Source organism: Vicugna pacos, chromosome 4 (genome assembly GCF_048564905.1).
Source record: "Vicugna pacos chromosome 4, VicPac4, whole genome shotgun sequence".
NCBI classification, from domain to species: domain Eukaryota; kingdom Metazoa; phylum Chordata; class Mammalia; order Artiodactyla; family Camelidae; genus Vicugna; species Vicugna pacos.
Window position 1 is genome coordinate 52742084 of NC_132990.1, and position 15557 is coordinate 52757640.

Genomic DNA, 15557 nt, shown 5'->3' on the forward strand with positions numbered 1-15557 from the left:
CTATAAGACCCTTAATTTTACGTCTATAATAATATTAGCTCCTCTTTATTTCAGAGTGTCATGTTATGTTGCAAGGGTTATAGTAGATTTTTCCTACCTTATTTTATGTGGCCCTTTTTTCATAAAGGAAAGCTGGTTAATGCCATGAGCTGATGCTTGGGTCAATATTCTAAATTAATGTCCATATTTCTTATAACTATTACTAGTTTACCCCAGATCTTGGCATTAGATTGTATGACAGCCTTAATTTGTAGTAGTCTTGTGAATTGTCTTCTTTTAATGTGTTATCATTAATATTTCTATGTAAGATTCAGAGTTATTGGTAAGTAAATGTTAACAAGACACTTTTGAATGAGAAAGCTCATCTTCATGTATATTACAATAAATGCATAATAGATTTTGTCTAATTTGTTGAACATGATGCATAGCAATAAGGCTTTGTGATGTCTTGTGTTTTAAATTCTACTCATAAGTAACGTTGTTTTCTATTATGGGATTAAAATACCACCTATGACAAATAACTTTATAAGCCTGCTTTGTATGTGCTATAAATGTCTACCTTAAAATTATTTTTGAAGCAACTACCTGAACTTTAATCTATCTGCCTATCTTGAGGAATATTGCTGTCAAAAATTATGACTAAGTACTCCAAAGTGTACATATTCATGGCCATTGCTTCATGTCTATCTTCAGCATTCATGATTACATCTAACAGAGTGACAGAAACTCTGGGGGAGAGATCCAAGAAAGCAAAACATAAGCCATGCCAAGTACTTTTCCCATCTTTATCAGGTATTAAAAACATCAGCCTGAGAGTGATTGATGTGCAGGAGGATATGATAAAAGTGCAAGGCTTTGAAGGCTGTTCCTGATATACTGAAAATCAGAAAACAAGAAGGCGACTTCAAAATTCATGTGCTTGTTCATCTGAACTTTGGCCCTGGCCACCTTGGATTAAGATTAAGAGTAGAACCAACAAACTTTTCGTGGTGTAAATAAACATACCTGTGCACTAGAGATCAAATTGATGAGTAGAAAAATCTGCACATTTAGTTACTTTTAGGAGTGTGCTGGAGCAGCGTTTATGGGTTACTGAGAACCAATTGTGTGAGTCTCTTCCAAACTCTGTGTTCAGTGACATAACAATGGTAGTCTGAAACCAACCATGTTGGGAGCATTTATGTCATAGAAATAGGCAAATGCTGCAGTTAGGGCTTTTCACCTGAGAAAGATAGTTGTTAGACATTTAACAGCACACCACTATTATTAGGGTCCTTTTAATACTTTCTTTCCTGATGATTACATGATTATGTTTAGTTTAATTGTATTAAACCTGCCAGCCTTCATTATACGGACTGAGTCAGAAAATGATATTAGACTTGAATTTCCATAAATTTGCTTTTACACAAGAGTAGAAACCCATATCCAGGCAATGGTTTTGTATCTTCTTTTTCATAAGGAATTGTTAAGAGAAAAGGGAACCTTGCTACACTGCTGGTGGGAATGCAGTTTGGTGCAGCCACTGTGGAAAACAGTATGGAGATTCCTCAAAAGACTAGGAATAGACTTACCGTGTGACCCAGGAATCCCACTCCTGGGCATATATCCAGGAGGAAGCCTACTTCAAAATGACACCTGCACCCCAATGTTCATAGCAGCGCTATTTACAATAGCCAAGACATGGAAACAGCCTAAATGTCCATCAACAGATGACTGGATAAAGAAGCTGTGGTATATTTATACAATGGAATACTACTCAGCCATAAAAACTGACAACATAATGCCATTTGCAGCAACCAGGATGCTCCTGGAGAATGTCATTCTAAGTGAAGTAAGCCAGAAAGAGAAAGAAAAATACCATATGAGATCACTCATATGTGGAATAAAAAAAAAGCATTAATACAAAACCGAAATAGACTCATAGACATAGAATACAAACTTGTGGTTGCCAAGGGGGCGGAGGGTGGGAAGGGATAGACAGGATTTCAAAATTGTAGAATAGATAAACAAGATTATACTGTATAGCACAGGGAAATATACACAAGATCTTATGGTAGCTCACAGAGGAAAAAAAATGTGACAATGAATATATATATGTTCATGTATAACTGAAAAATTGTGCTCTACACTGGAATTTGACACAACATTGTAAAATGATTATAAATCAATAAAAAATGTTTTAAAAAAAACAAAAAACAAACATAAGGAATTGTTGGTTGTGGCCAAGAACTACAAAAAGGCAACAACTATAAGCTAGGTCCTCCTTGGTTTTTCTTTTAATCAATCTTTCCAAACTAAAAGATGCACTTCTATTTCAGTTTTTTTAAGTTTTAATATCAATTAGACATAGAGTGGACTTAATTTCATATGCCCTTGCGTGTACTTTATAGATGAGTGTTCCTGTCTTACGGTCCTGCTTCCATTTCTGCTCCATCACCTAGAGCATGGGGGCAGGTTGTCTCAGAGGAGCACTTTGAGTAGGCAGGAAGCAAGGGTTCCATAGAACTGCTGGTTTTGGCCCTGCTGGCCCCTCCATTTCTCTTGACCACCTCGATACTTCTTTCTTCCTCAGTCTTTCCAGTCCCCTTTCATCATAATATAGTTGATTTTTCATTGTACTTATTAGGTTGCATTTATACCTCTGACATTAATTTAAAAAAAGAAACATTCGATGGGAAAGATGACTGTACAGTTATGTCAGTGACCTGGGTGAGAAAACAGTTTGTCTTTAAACGGGTATTTTAAAAATACATGTTCAATATTTATTTGAGGAAGAGGGAATGCCAGCACCTGTTGAGAATCCTTTGTTGTTTCAACATGAAAACACTATCCCTGTCTGTTCTGTGGGACCAATTTACATGTAGTTGGCTGTGAAGGGATCTAAGTACATAGAGCTGAGTTAACTGGCACCGTTCTTCAAGTTAATTCAAGTAATTTTTTAATGTTATTTAGAGAAGTAGTTCTCAACTTCTCATGTGTATATCTATCACCTGGGAATCTTGTTAAAAGCAAATTCAGCGAATTCTGATTCCATCAGTCTAAGGCGGGGTGTGAGATTCTGCATTCCAACAACTTCCCATGTAATGCTGATGTTGCTGGTCCAGGGACCACACTTTTGTGGGGAGTGGGGCATGAAGGGCGTGTCACACCCCCTTTATTCTGGCTCAGATGTGGAAGGGTCGGTATTTTTATATGAAAAACAGGGGCAAGGGGAATGAGCTAGTTTTCTTCTTTTTTTTTTTAATTGAAATATTGTCAGTTTATAATGTGTCAATTTCTGGTGTACAGCATAATGTTTCAGTCATACATATACATACATGTATTCCTTGTCATATTCTAGTTTTCTTTTTTTAAACTAGTTTTATTTATTTATTTTGACTTATGAATCTTTGAAACATTTTTGGCAGGAAGTGGGTGAGTGGTTTACTGGCCCCTCCAATTAAAGAAATTCCCTGCTTATTTTAGATAACTTGCCAAAAACAGAAGTTTGTACTCTTAGGAGAGAATTATATGATTCTGTGATTTTAGAATTTACATTTCAAAGTTCCTGCTTAGAACATGAGATAGGAAAGCTCTTATAGACCTGTACTTATGACTGTTTTAAAAATAATAAGATTTTGATCTACTCAGTAGGAATCTTTGTAAAAATAATTCTTTTAAAAGAAATAATAAAGGGCACTAAAACTTAAAAATATGACACATAAAGCCAATGTGATGATTTCAAGTGAACACCTAGTCACCTAAATGGTGATACTTCTGTAAGAATTGTTTTCATGATAACCATGTAACATCATCATGTACTGGGGCATTCTGATTTATGACTATGGGGATATGAAGTTGCCGTGCATCAAGCAGATTCCACCCCACGTGAAGCTTTCAAGTCTACAAGTGTAAGCAAACTACAAGCTGCCTCTGATGTGTTCTTGCCAGTCCCATATTAGATGCTCAATAAATATTTGTGGAATGTATTGAATCCAAAGGAAACTCACATGGGTAACTTGCATACCAGCCTGCACAATGTAAATAATGCCTGCCATAGCATGTGCTTCAGAAATGATTCCTCCCATACTAACCTCTCCATCCCTGGAAGATGAGCATTGCTCCTTTGTTGGGTTTTGTGATTTGTTGCCACCTGTGTCCACAGAGCCCCCATCAGCCACTTCAGCCAGCATTGAGTTTTTGTCTTCCAGACAACCCCAGCACCTATCCTACTTCATATTTCTGCCATTTGCATTTTGAGAAGATTGCATCTCCAAAAACATTGTGAAATTCTTCAGAGACAATGTCATATTATTCTTGTGGATTCCATTGTACTTACCACAGAGCAGGTATTCAATAAAAAAAACTATTAAATTGATTCCCCGCTTTGATGAGTGAATGTTGATGACTCTTTATTAAATATCTCTGTCACATATTTCAAGCAAGGCTCAACCCTTCCAGACTCAGCCAAACAAAATCTGTAATTGCTTTAAGAAATTTTCTTATAACTCAGCCTTTGAAACAGCCACAGGATAAGATATCTCTTGATAAAAAAAAAAGTCTTAGATATGTTTCTCCAGGGCTCCACTGGGCATGATTGTCACTGTGTTTCCCCAGGATACAGTTTTGGATAGCTTTTGTTATAGTCCCATCAGGTCCTGCCGGTTGATGTTTTTTCTGTGTTTTCTTAAGGGTCAACTGAGCATGATTTTGGTATGATTATTTCAACCAATCAGTACTCTGAGAAGAGCAACCCAGCTGAATCATGGGAAGACATAAGTAAGTTTTTTTTGGTATACATATATATATATTTTTTTCCTAATTGAAGTATACTCAATTTACAATGTTGTGTCAATTTCTGATGTACGGCATAATGCTTCAGTCAAAAGCATATAGTAGATGATATTCCTCAAAGCTTAATCTAAATCATATCCTATTCTAGGTGCTTCAGTGAAAGAATTTATTTTATCTTTGCAGCAGCACTATGAGTTAAGTAATATATTACTTCCAGATACAGTGATAGACCAAGGCTTAGAGAATTACAGTCACTTTCCTATTGTCGTGGGGCCAGGAAATGCAGAGCAGAGACTTGGACTCAGGCTGTCTCTCAAACTGTGCTGTCCAATATAATAGCCACTAGCCACCAGTGACTATTTAAATGGGTTGAAATTAAATAAAGTTAAAAATTCAGTTTCTCAGCCACACCAACCGCATTGCAAATGCTCAATAGCCACATTTGACTGATGGCTCCCATATTGGACTAAGCTGATGATAGAACATTTCCATCATTGCAGAAGTTCCATTGGACAGCACTGCTCTAATGCCTGTCCCTGCTGGTGGCCTACTGGCTGTGCTGCTTCTTCAGGACCTCACTACGAAAGGGCCTGGGAGTCGGAGAGGTTAACTTTTGTACAGATGTGTGTGTGTGTGTGTGTGTGTGTGTGTGTGTGAATATGAATGAAGAACTGAGTTGCAGGGTGGGTGAGGAAAGGAAGACTTCTGCTTCCCCTGGGACCTAGGTTGGGGGCTTCAACAGGGACTAAGTTCCCCCTGGAATAGCCCATGGAACAGCTGCAGTGGAAGAAGATCTCCTCATCTCCCCACCAGAGAGTCAGGGAGTTTAGGGAGGCACTTTAAAGTCTAAGTGGCCAGGCTGGAGAGAGGAAGGAAAAGAGAGGAAGTCTGTACATGAGCAGCCAGCAGTAACCATCCGTCCCCATCTGGGCTGTGGCTGGTTTTGGGCCCACCCTCCTGGAGAAGCCAGATTTTACCCAGGCCCCTGGAAAGGCACTGGAGAAGTATGCAAGCCAAGCACATGCCTTGACAGCCTCTGACTGACTGGCTAGTAAGGGACCACTGGGGCTTGGGTGGCCTGACCACCACATAGCCACTATCTGAATTCCTGACAGACTCTCAGGACTGGTATTCTGATTGCTTTACACATGCTGACTGGCATCTCAGTACAGAATGACCACCTCAGACATCATGACCTCTCCAGATATGCACGAAAATGAAAACAGTGACAACTATGGCTTATACTTAATACACCCCAGGGACTATGTCCAGCTATTTTGAGTAGTAAGCATAAGCTGTGGTTATTATTGTTTATTTATATTGTATTTTATATGTATTCTTTGAATTTTCACAATTCTATGAGGTATGGATGTATGTATCTATTATTACTATTATTATCATTCTTACTATATACAGGAGGAAGCATAGAGGCACAGTGACTTGATAACACAGCTACGAAGTGGCCGCATGGCAGGTGAGCTGGGTCAGCCTGGGCCCTTAGTCCACACTCTTAACCCCTGCACTGAGCTGCTTGTTGGCCCAGCATGGATGCCACTCCACACTGCGTTTCTCTGTGTTTCTTCATCTGTATAAACATTCAGCTGGGTGTTCAGTGTGGCATGGTTTTCATGCGATTACTCCAGCCACAGACAGGCATCCATGGAGCTTGGAGAAACTGCTTATTTTGATTTATAAATACCAACAATGGTGACAAGCATGTAGTAATTGGCAGAATTTTCATCCTTTTTCACATCAGACTTAGAAGTTCTGCTCTTGCCAGTGGTAAATACTTTGTACTTATTTTGAATTTTGGACAGTGCTTTAAATAAGTATTTATAAATGTATATATTTTTGACTTTGTCTGAGGGACAGGAGTTTGATTTCAAATGTTTATCCCTTCTGATAGCTCTTTTTAGTCACCCACAAATGGGTGCTACTCTCTCAACAGCATAATCAAATTTAGGAAGAATTATTGGAGAATAATAAAAGTAGTAATTAAAAAATAAAGGGCAATCATCAATATTCCAATAACTGTTATTAATGCAGGCCTTGTCAGTATTGCTAATATAAAACACAAAAGGCTGATTTTTAGAAAATTGGTACCTATAGTGTTCAGAACATAAACACTGGAAAAACAAAAACAAAAACCCAGAATCTGTGCACTAGCCTTCTTTAGATTGGTCAAGACAGCTGAAGTTAATTCTAATAAGTAACACTTGTCAGCAAAGTGTTGAAGACTAAAGATTTTGGAAAATGATTAAAAATTGAAGAATGTCCTCTGAGCGTATGGTAGAGGTGTGGCATCAAATTCAATGCCAAACGCAAATCTGTCAAGTAGGGGCAATGTTTTACCTCTGAGGTAATTGGGAAGCTTAGATCAACACCAAGATGCCACATTGGGGGTTTTTAAGTTGTTTCATCAACCTAAGTGGGAGGCTAAAACTAACTGGGATTTTGTGATTAAATCAGTTTGTTTGTTTTGATGAATTTATAATTACTGAACCCTGTTAGAAAAATGAATTTGTGAAATACACAATTGGTCTAATACACAGTTGGGAAAATGGTTTACTATGTCCTACTTAGTTTTTTACTCATATTCTCAACTGTTGGTCTACAGTTTCATCATGTTCGTGGTGGCTTCAGGGCTGGGGTGTAAGTTCTAAGGGAGAGGCCAGGAGGTGTAGAGTTGGAGCAACTGGCTATAGCCTGGAAGTCTGAAGGAGACTGGGCTTCTCTTTCTACTCCAGAGTTTTACAACAGCAGACTGATGGATGAAACTGGATTTCCAGAGTAACAGAGAACACTTCCCTGTTTGGTCTCCTCCAAAGAACTTGTTTCCTCCTAACCATTTGTAGTTTTGCATTTGACTGTCCCAAGTTGGAAAATCTAATGAAAAAATTGGAGAGAAATACATGTTGCATCATTCCCCCATGACTCCGATTCTTAACACTACCTGTTTTCCCCAAAGAAACACTCGGATATTCTAAATGGATAAATGGGTTGAGATAGGTTTTGGCAATATGTCTTCATGCTTATATCTGTTCTGGGTTAATGTGTTATGGGAGAAAATATGGCTTCTTTTAACATGTGGCTCAGTGGGGATGTGTTTTAATTTTAGGATCTTTGCATATCTGTCTGAAAATCTCTAATGCTGAAGGCCATTGCTTGGGCTGAAGGTGACTGAAGTGCCAGAACACACCGAAATCTGAAGGTAGCTCATTCACTAATTTATTTATTCATTTAATACATAAGTATTAAGTGCTCATTCTGTGCCAAACACTGTTATAGGCAAACTATTAAAAGAAGGAGCCTGGTTAAAAGGGCTCTCTATGTAGAAGATGACTTCAGTGTCAAGGAATTGTTAGCCTCATGGGCTGTCCACCTTGGTGATCTTCATATCTGGACCCCAGACTTCCCGTCCAGGATTTGACAAGTCCTAGGTGTGATTCATTATCTTTAAGGGTACTTGAGGACCATGGTTATGAACTACCAGATTATTTCTTCCTCAAAGTTTTATACATTTCCCCTTGGCTTATCATTATTAAATTTCTTGAACAATGTTTTCAGACAAGACAAAGTACCTTAGAATTTTAACCAAGTCCAACATTAGCACTTTATATATATGTTTATTTATTATATGATATATAATACTTATATATAAATATAACATATATTTATACATATAAATGTAACTTTAATGACATAGGACAGTATTTAAAATAATCTAACAAACATGTCTAGACCCCTTACTTGTAGCTTTACTGAAAAGTCTCAGATATCCAATTTCAATTAAGGCTGGAGGCTGTCTTAAGAAATAGATCTGAAGGCCCAGATCAGTAGTTTAGGAAGAATATACAGCTTTCTCCACATAATAATAGTAATTAGGAGAGATAACATGTATTGAGTATGTGCTAAGTGCCATATATAAATTATGACCTTGCCAATCTTTCAAGTATGGAAAGGAAAAAAAGAGATATTCTTTAAGGAAAAAAAAAGTCACTCTAGAAACCAGGAAGCTTTGCTTGTTTGTCTTTCTGTGTGTAGATTTGTTTGATGGTTACACATAGATCTATTGGAGCAATGCTGTGTTTGGACAAACACCAGCCAAAATATCTCAAGATACAGAACTAAATACAGCTCTGCTTCTACTGATCAGGAATTGAAAAAAGCTGCATTTCTTTATTCTCAGTCATTTGTTGTTGTTGCTGGTTTTCTTTTTAAACCATGAGAACAAAAGGAGAATCCCAAACAAAGATTATTGGGTTCAGCTATCAAATCCCGAAGAGCTTGTGAAAACTAGAATACCTAGATTCAGCTATAACTGCTAATAAGGAATATAAACCAAGAACTAAGTGGGGCTCCCACGAGGACTCCTTGGGGAGTATATCAAGATTTTGTGCATGCTCAAGTCCTTGTGCCTGTAGGCTGAGGATTAGAAATGTCTTTATTTATTTGTTCAATGGTATCAGCAAGGTATTCCTTAAGAGTATGCTGCTAATACGAAGGCAGCTGTGCAAAAAAAAATCACATAAGATGAAAATGCTGATGATTGCTGAAATAAGTAATATGTGTGTAGTGTATCTTATCTTCACAGACAAATCTAAGTGTTTGACTTAAATAATTGCAAGACTTTCTAACTCTTTTGATTTGAGGAAAGAAAAAATTAAGTATCAGGTGATCCTTGTCACAGAGGAGGGATACACACAGCTGGGGTAAAATATAGACACAAAGAACTTTCAGACTTTGGTTTCCAAAAACATAAAATTTTAAGTATCTGTAGAGAACTCTAGGCATAAAAAAAAAAATCTGAGAGTTTGAGGGGAGGGGTATCTTCCTCTGTCTCTCAAACCAGGCTAGAAAATCTTTCCTTAGAAGTGTTGGAGGTGTGGGGGAGTAATGGAGAAGAAATGAAAGAGTGGAGATTTGGAGGATTTGCAAAGAGTGGTCTTGTATCCCGCTTGCAAGCCATAGTCCTGATGCTGAGCCAGTCAGTGGTTCCATCTCCTTGGACACTTGGTTCTGGAATGACAAGTCTCAAGACTCCTGTGAGTAATTTTGGAATGAAGGCTTATTCCTCCCTTTGGAGAGTGTGATGAACCATTTTTTGTCAGCATGAGGGAAGCTGCCTTCAACACAAAGCTGACTCACAAATGAGAGAAAAAGCAAGGCAAGTTCAGCAAATGATTGGAGCCCTGATTGACATCAGGAACTGCTGTGTTCAATTGCATGTGAAGTCCACTCTATATTAAAACTTTCCATCTACGTAATATAACACATCTCCTTTATTATTAATTAAACCACCTGAATTAGGTATTCTGTTACTTGGAATCAATAGTATCTAACCTGATAAGACAAATAGTATTTTTAATGTACTTTCTGTATGTGTCCAAAGCTTTAGACATAAACTCAATCTCCCCACCACACTGGGAAGTGAACATCATTACCTCCATTTTACAAATCAGGAAGCCAGGACTCAGAATTGTTGCACAAAGTGGCAGAGCAGGGATTTGGATCTGGAACCATCGAGACCCAAAGCCTGGACTCTTTCCTCTTCTGTCATATCATATCCCAATCGCAGAGTCCCAGATCACTGGCAGATGTTTCATTAATGTCTGTGATCAGTGTGTTACATGCCTTCTGCTGATTTCTCTCAGGACCTGCTTCCAACAACCAATGTTTCTGAGGTATAGACCACACAAAAGCACTTTTTTTTTTACTACTGAACTCCCTGATAGGATTCAGAAAATACAAATCAAAGTTATAATAACAGATTAGAATCTATTCTGAAATAGACTCAAGTATTTTAGGAGCAGAATTGAATGCGCTTCTTCTAAAGCCTGCCTGAAATGGCAACATGAAGTAGCAGAAAGCGTGGGGGTTTGAAATTATATAGATCTGGGTAAAAATTACAGCTTTGGGACATACAGGTTTACAGGATGGCAGATTAGATGTGATTAATGGATTTGCTGCCAAAATCCCATTGAAAATCCAAAAGAAAATGAAAAAAATTGCAAAATTCACAATGGCAATGACAGTTAAAGAAGAGATTATAGTTTAAAATCTGGACTGCCTTTTCCTCAGAGGCATCAGTGAAGGGTGAAGGGTTGAGAAGCACTTTCCTAGCTGATACACCATGTACTCTACCTAAAATAGTCTCTCCAGACGGTATTGAAAAACTCTAATTGATCCCCTCTCTATACATATACTCCAGGAAAATGAAGGGTCACACAGTCATAAAAACTCAGATCTATTATACAGTTATGCATGAAATGTCTTCTTAGCCAGACTAAGCCAAATCATCTATTTCCCACTCTGACAGTTTCCCAGTCTGTTAACCCTCTGAATGGTGAGTCCTTTTCTCTAATCCATGTAGTGTGTACAACTCCAAAGGCAACAGCAGTGCAGGAGGAAGAGAAGCCTGGATAAAACTGCACTGTATGATGAGCTGAGACAAATCTCTTGTGTGGATTTTTTCAGCCAAAGAAATGAAAACAGAGGTGTAGAAGAGTAGTGAGTACAAAGGGCTGAGAGAAGCTGCCAGATTGAGAAAGGGAATATTGAGGAACTTCAGCCCAGTGGAACATCACTAGATGAATATAGTCTAGGAATCATACGTGAAGCTGTGGGCTCTGTTTAGACGTGTAGAGGAAAAGTGCAGAATCTGAACAGGTAGACCTCAGGGAGTAGTGACAATTCAACAAAGGGATCTCACGACAATCATTGAACTCCAATTGAAAGATGAGTAAACAGAAAAACAAAATACACAACCCAAGCACAGGAGGCAATTAAAAAATATTGACAAGGGGAGGATACTCAGTAGATGTGAGTGTGGTGAGATAACATTTTGAGATACTAACCTATTTTTTTCCCCTGATGCTTCACTCTTCCCTGTGCCTCGCACCCTTACCCTAATCAAGAATCTGGAAGTTCTATGCTCTTTGCTCAGGGAGGAGATGGGATAGGACAGAAAACAGAAACAAAGGACTGTTACGACTTTGTTTCCAAAAGCGTAGGCTCTTAGGTGACTGGAGAAGACTTTAGGCATGACCAAAATGTTAGGGTTAAAGAGATAGAGGTCTACCTTTCCAGCCTGGCTAGAGGAAGAGGGATGGATTATTTCAGAGAGATAGACCCTGTATTCTGCTTTCTGGAGGAAATCTAGGGTTCAGAGAGGAAGTAGATGTGGTGAGTTTTGAGAGAATGGGTCTTGGCCAGTTTGGTAGAGATTTTGATATCCTCACATGATAAGGAAAGATTAGAATACATTTTGTGCCCATAAAATGAAAGGAAATAGGAGAGAGAGCTGTCATACTGAAGAGGGCAGGCAGAGAGAAGCTCGTGATATTTTAGTGGTGAGCTGTGCAGAGTAATGATGGAGAACCAGTAGAGGTAATAGCTACCTCAGGAGAAATCTGCATGGACATAAGATATTGAAGACCAGATTAGGGTCCCATCCCTTTCATTAAATGCCAAGACACTGTGTTAAGTTACTTACACAAAACTCTAAAGCAAGGGGAGGGAATCCCAAATTATCTGAGATTAAGTTTCAGCCATCTTGATGGAAAGGGAAATAGACATTAGGTCAAGTTACTAATAGTTATTATAAAGTTATATTTATTTGCACATCTGGGATGTAAACTGAGATACATATTGACTACATTGGCTATAATTATTATTATTTTCATATCACAACCTTCACCTGAGTCCATTCTTTGCTCAATAAAGGCAATCTTTCAAAATAAACTAAATAAAAAATTTTATTGATAATATTATGCCACTTGTTGAGGTAACTGGAGATTCCAACATAGGTTATATTTGATACATAAGAAAGACTTCAGACTTAATCTAGAGACTTAGTTCAGGTGGTTCAACAGTTTGGTAAAAGGATCCACGAGTCAGAAAAATGTAAGTGCAAACTTGACTGCATCCATTTCTCACTCCTGTGAGTCAAGTACGTATACCCAGTGGTATAAAATCGGAATTCCTGTTAATGAAATACACTTGCGGGCTAGTTCCCTGACCGTGAGGCTAAACGAGACCAGTAGAAAGCTCATTTATATGAGTGAAAACCACCTCTAAAAGAAGCTAGATTTTAAGCTGCCTTTAGATCAAAGTGGGTATTTGGAGAGAAGCTGCTTACAGGTCCATAGAACACTTTGATGTTGGTCGTTTTCTCCTTGAGACTGGAGAGAGGGCTCGCCAGCCTCTGAAACCCCATCCGGGCATCTCTATTGTTTAACTTGCAGGTAAATTTTTCAACCAAACTTGTGAGACTAATAATTCAAATGGGGACGTGTGACATTTTATTACTGTCTTCCAAAAGTAAAAGACAGAGGAATCAATTTTCTGCCACTATTTCCAAATTACAGAAATATATATATATATAATCTGTTTCTGATTTTTATTCCACTGTGCTTTTAAAAGCTTTGGAAGAACTGTGTGCTGATCTTTGAAGCTGTCTGTATGAAATATCCTGTTGTATACTCTGGGTAGCTCTTCTGTCCTATTTTTCTTTATAAATCATCGCTAATATTTCACTTGGAAATATTTCATTCAGTGGCCTTTTTTTCATTCTGTAGTTCTAAGTGCTTCCTATGTACTAAGCACTGTGTTTTATGCTGACTTTGTGGAAATAACTAAGACAGTCTTTTCCTCCCTCAGGGAGCTCAGAAGTTCATCAGTACAATTCTATGATATAAGAATTTTGATAAGGACTTGGTGTCAGCACACATTGGGTATGGAGTGTCTAAATGGGAAAATCTCAAACCATCAGCATTGGTGAGGCTATGTCGTGGCAGGAGGACCATGGGAAAAGCCAGGCTCAGCTGCCTTCACCATGAGACATCCATTTGTAACTCTGATGTCCTACCAGAGAGTTACTCTCTTCTCCAAAGGGACTACCTTCCTCACCTCTCCCATCCCACCAGGGCTGCTAAAAATGTGTGCAGTATGCCCAGGGGCAGAATTCAGGACTCAGAGGTCCTAGCATGAGAGAAGAAAGGCAGAGTCCCAGATGGTGCCAGGCAGACAGAGTGAGAGAAATCATTCCCAGAATCAGGAAAGTCACTGGACATGCAACAGAGCAGGAGAAACCACTGAGAAATTACTGGTGTTCTGTTTTTCACCGCTGTGGCCTCATCAGCAAGACTTGAAAGTCGTGTGGATTACCCACTTAAGAGGTTGATGAAGGCATACCATGCCTAAGACCCTGGCTCTCCTGACTTCCAGAAAAGGCAAAAAAGCTTTTAGGTAGTCCTACATCCTGCTGGCAACATCAAGATATTTCTGGTGATCATCAGGGGCTGTTATGGGAAAACAAGAGGTAAGGACAAACCTCTTGTGTTTCAGACTAGTGGTACCATGTGGCCACGAGGAGCAGCATCAAATAACCACAAACCACAGAGGCAGAGAAGCCTCCCCAGCTAGAAGGCCCAGGGGTCTCCCTTCAGGCTCAGTTAAGTCCCCCAAAGGCAGAGTGAGAACGAGCTGAGAGTCCCTGAGTGGAGGATGTTGTACTTTTCATCAGTCACGACATGTGGCTCTCTGAGTTGATTGTAAATCGGGCTTTCTCAGCCTTGGAACTGTTGACATTTGGGGTCAGATAGTTACTTGTTGTGGACACTGTTCTGTGCGTTAGAGGGCATTGAACATCTCTGACTTTAACCCATGGGATGCGAGTAGCACCCCCACCCCATACCAGTGTGATAAGAAAAATTGTCTCCCAACAATGCCAAATGTTTTTTTGGGTTCTCCAGTTGAGAATCACTAAATAAATATGCTAAAATTGGAAAAAGAGAAAAAAGACATTATTTGAACTTAAGCCTTGAAAACAGTCCAGACCCATTACACCTGGGTTACAAGTAATGCACGGCAGGCGTTTTATAGGGGGATACTAACATCCTGTAGGGGGAAAGCCAGGCTGCAGGGGTTACAGAGGGATCAGAAGGAAACTCAGAGGTTTAATGATGAAGCGGCTTTGTCTTGGAAAGGAGGGAGGATTTCAGTCTCCACTTACCTGTCTGAATGCTCCTGAACACCTGAGCATTTGGTGGGTTCACGGCAATGCATACAGCAGGAAAAGCTGGCTATTGGGACTGTGAACAGCTGTACTTGACTGCAAAGGCTCGTTGGGAACTGTGGGATTCCTGTGGGGTAGGGGACTGTGGAGAGCAGAGGGGCAAAGCAGAAAGGGGCAACTTTGGTAATTCTAGACCACTGTGGGTTTTTTGGTGGAGTACAGTGGACTATCAACTCTGCTAGAGACATATGTGCTTTTGCAATATAACTAAATGGTTTTTCTCAAATTTCTGCAGCTTTCATTTGCATATTTATGAAACAGACTACCTGCTAGTTAAACTTGTTGTGGGGTTCTTTTTCTGCCTGGGGGTGATTTTATTCTTAGGGGAAAAGGATGCTATTTCTTTCTGTAAGTCTCAAATATTACATGCATCAGAGAACTCAAGGAAAAAGCTTTTATTCTCTTGAGACAAACACAAATAACTCCAGTTTCTTCTACCTCTTGTTTAAAGCTACCTCATAAAGTACTATCACAAACATGCTCCAAGGATGAATTGTTTAGTGTGCTATAAAGATTATTTGTGTGCAAATACACACACATATTGCATTTATATGCCACATGTAGTTATACTGTACTCTCTAAGAGCACTTTAGAGGACTCAATATAGATTTTATTCAGTGGAAAATAATAAATACAGAAGAATAAAAAAACCACATGTTATAATATAAATAAATGATGGATATAAAAATTTGAAAATTTTCTACTG

General features: G+C 38.8%; 1 protein-coding gene and 1 long non-coding RNA gene across 14 annotated transcripts in view; one reads left to right on the top strand and one right to left on the bottom strand.

Moving 5' to 3' along the window:
* Positions 1–1094, bottom strand: part of LOC140696102 (uncharacterized) — a 46856-nt gene extending 45762 nt beyond the window's left edge. For all 9 annotated transcript variants that reach the window (XR_012072120.1, XR_012072117.1, XR_012072118.1 and 6 more), the window contains exon 1: positions 1006–1094. This is a non-coding gene — a long non-coding RNA (uncharacterized lncRNA). The remainder of the gene's footprint in view (positions 1–1005) is intronic.
* The window catches only part of PLPPR1 (phospholipid phosphatase related 1), a 505983-nt gene that overhangs the window by 210558 nt on the left and 279868 nt on the right, over positions 1–15557 (top strand). For 2 of the 5 annotated variants that reach the window (XM_072959837.1, XM_072959839.1), the window contains 3 exons: positions 4672–4758; positions 6190–6247; positions 7892–7984. The gene's annotated coding sequence lies outside the window, so the exon portion shown is untranslated. Of the gene's footprint in view, positions 1–1459; positions 1832–2690; positions 2710–4003; positions 4329–4671; positions 4759–6189; positions 6248–7891; positions 7985–15557 lie in introns of those variants that run through there. The other 3 variants (XM_072959836.1, XM_072959840.1, XM_072959838.1) reach the window with 3 other exon arrangements.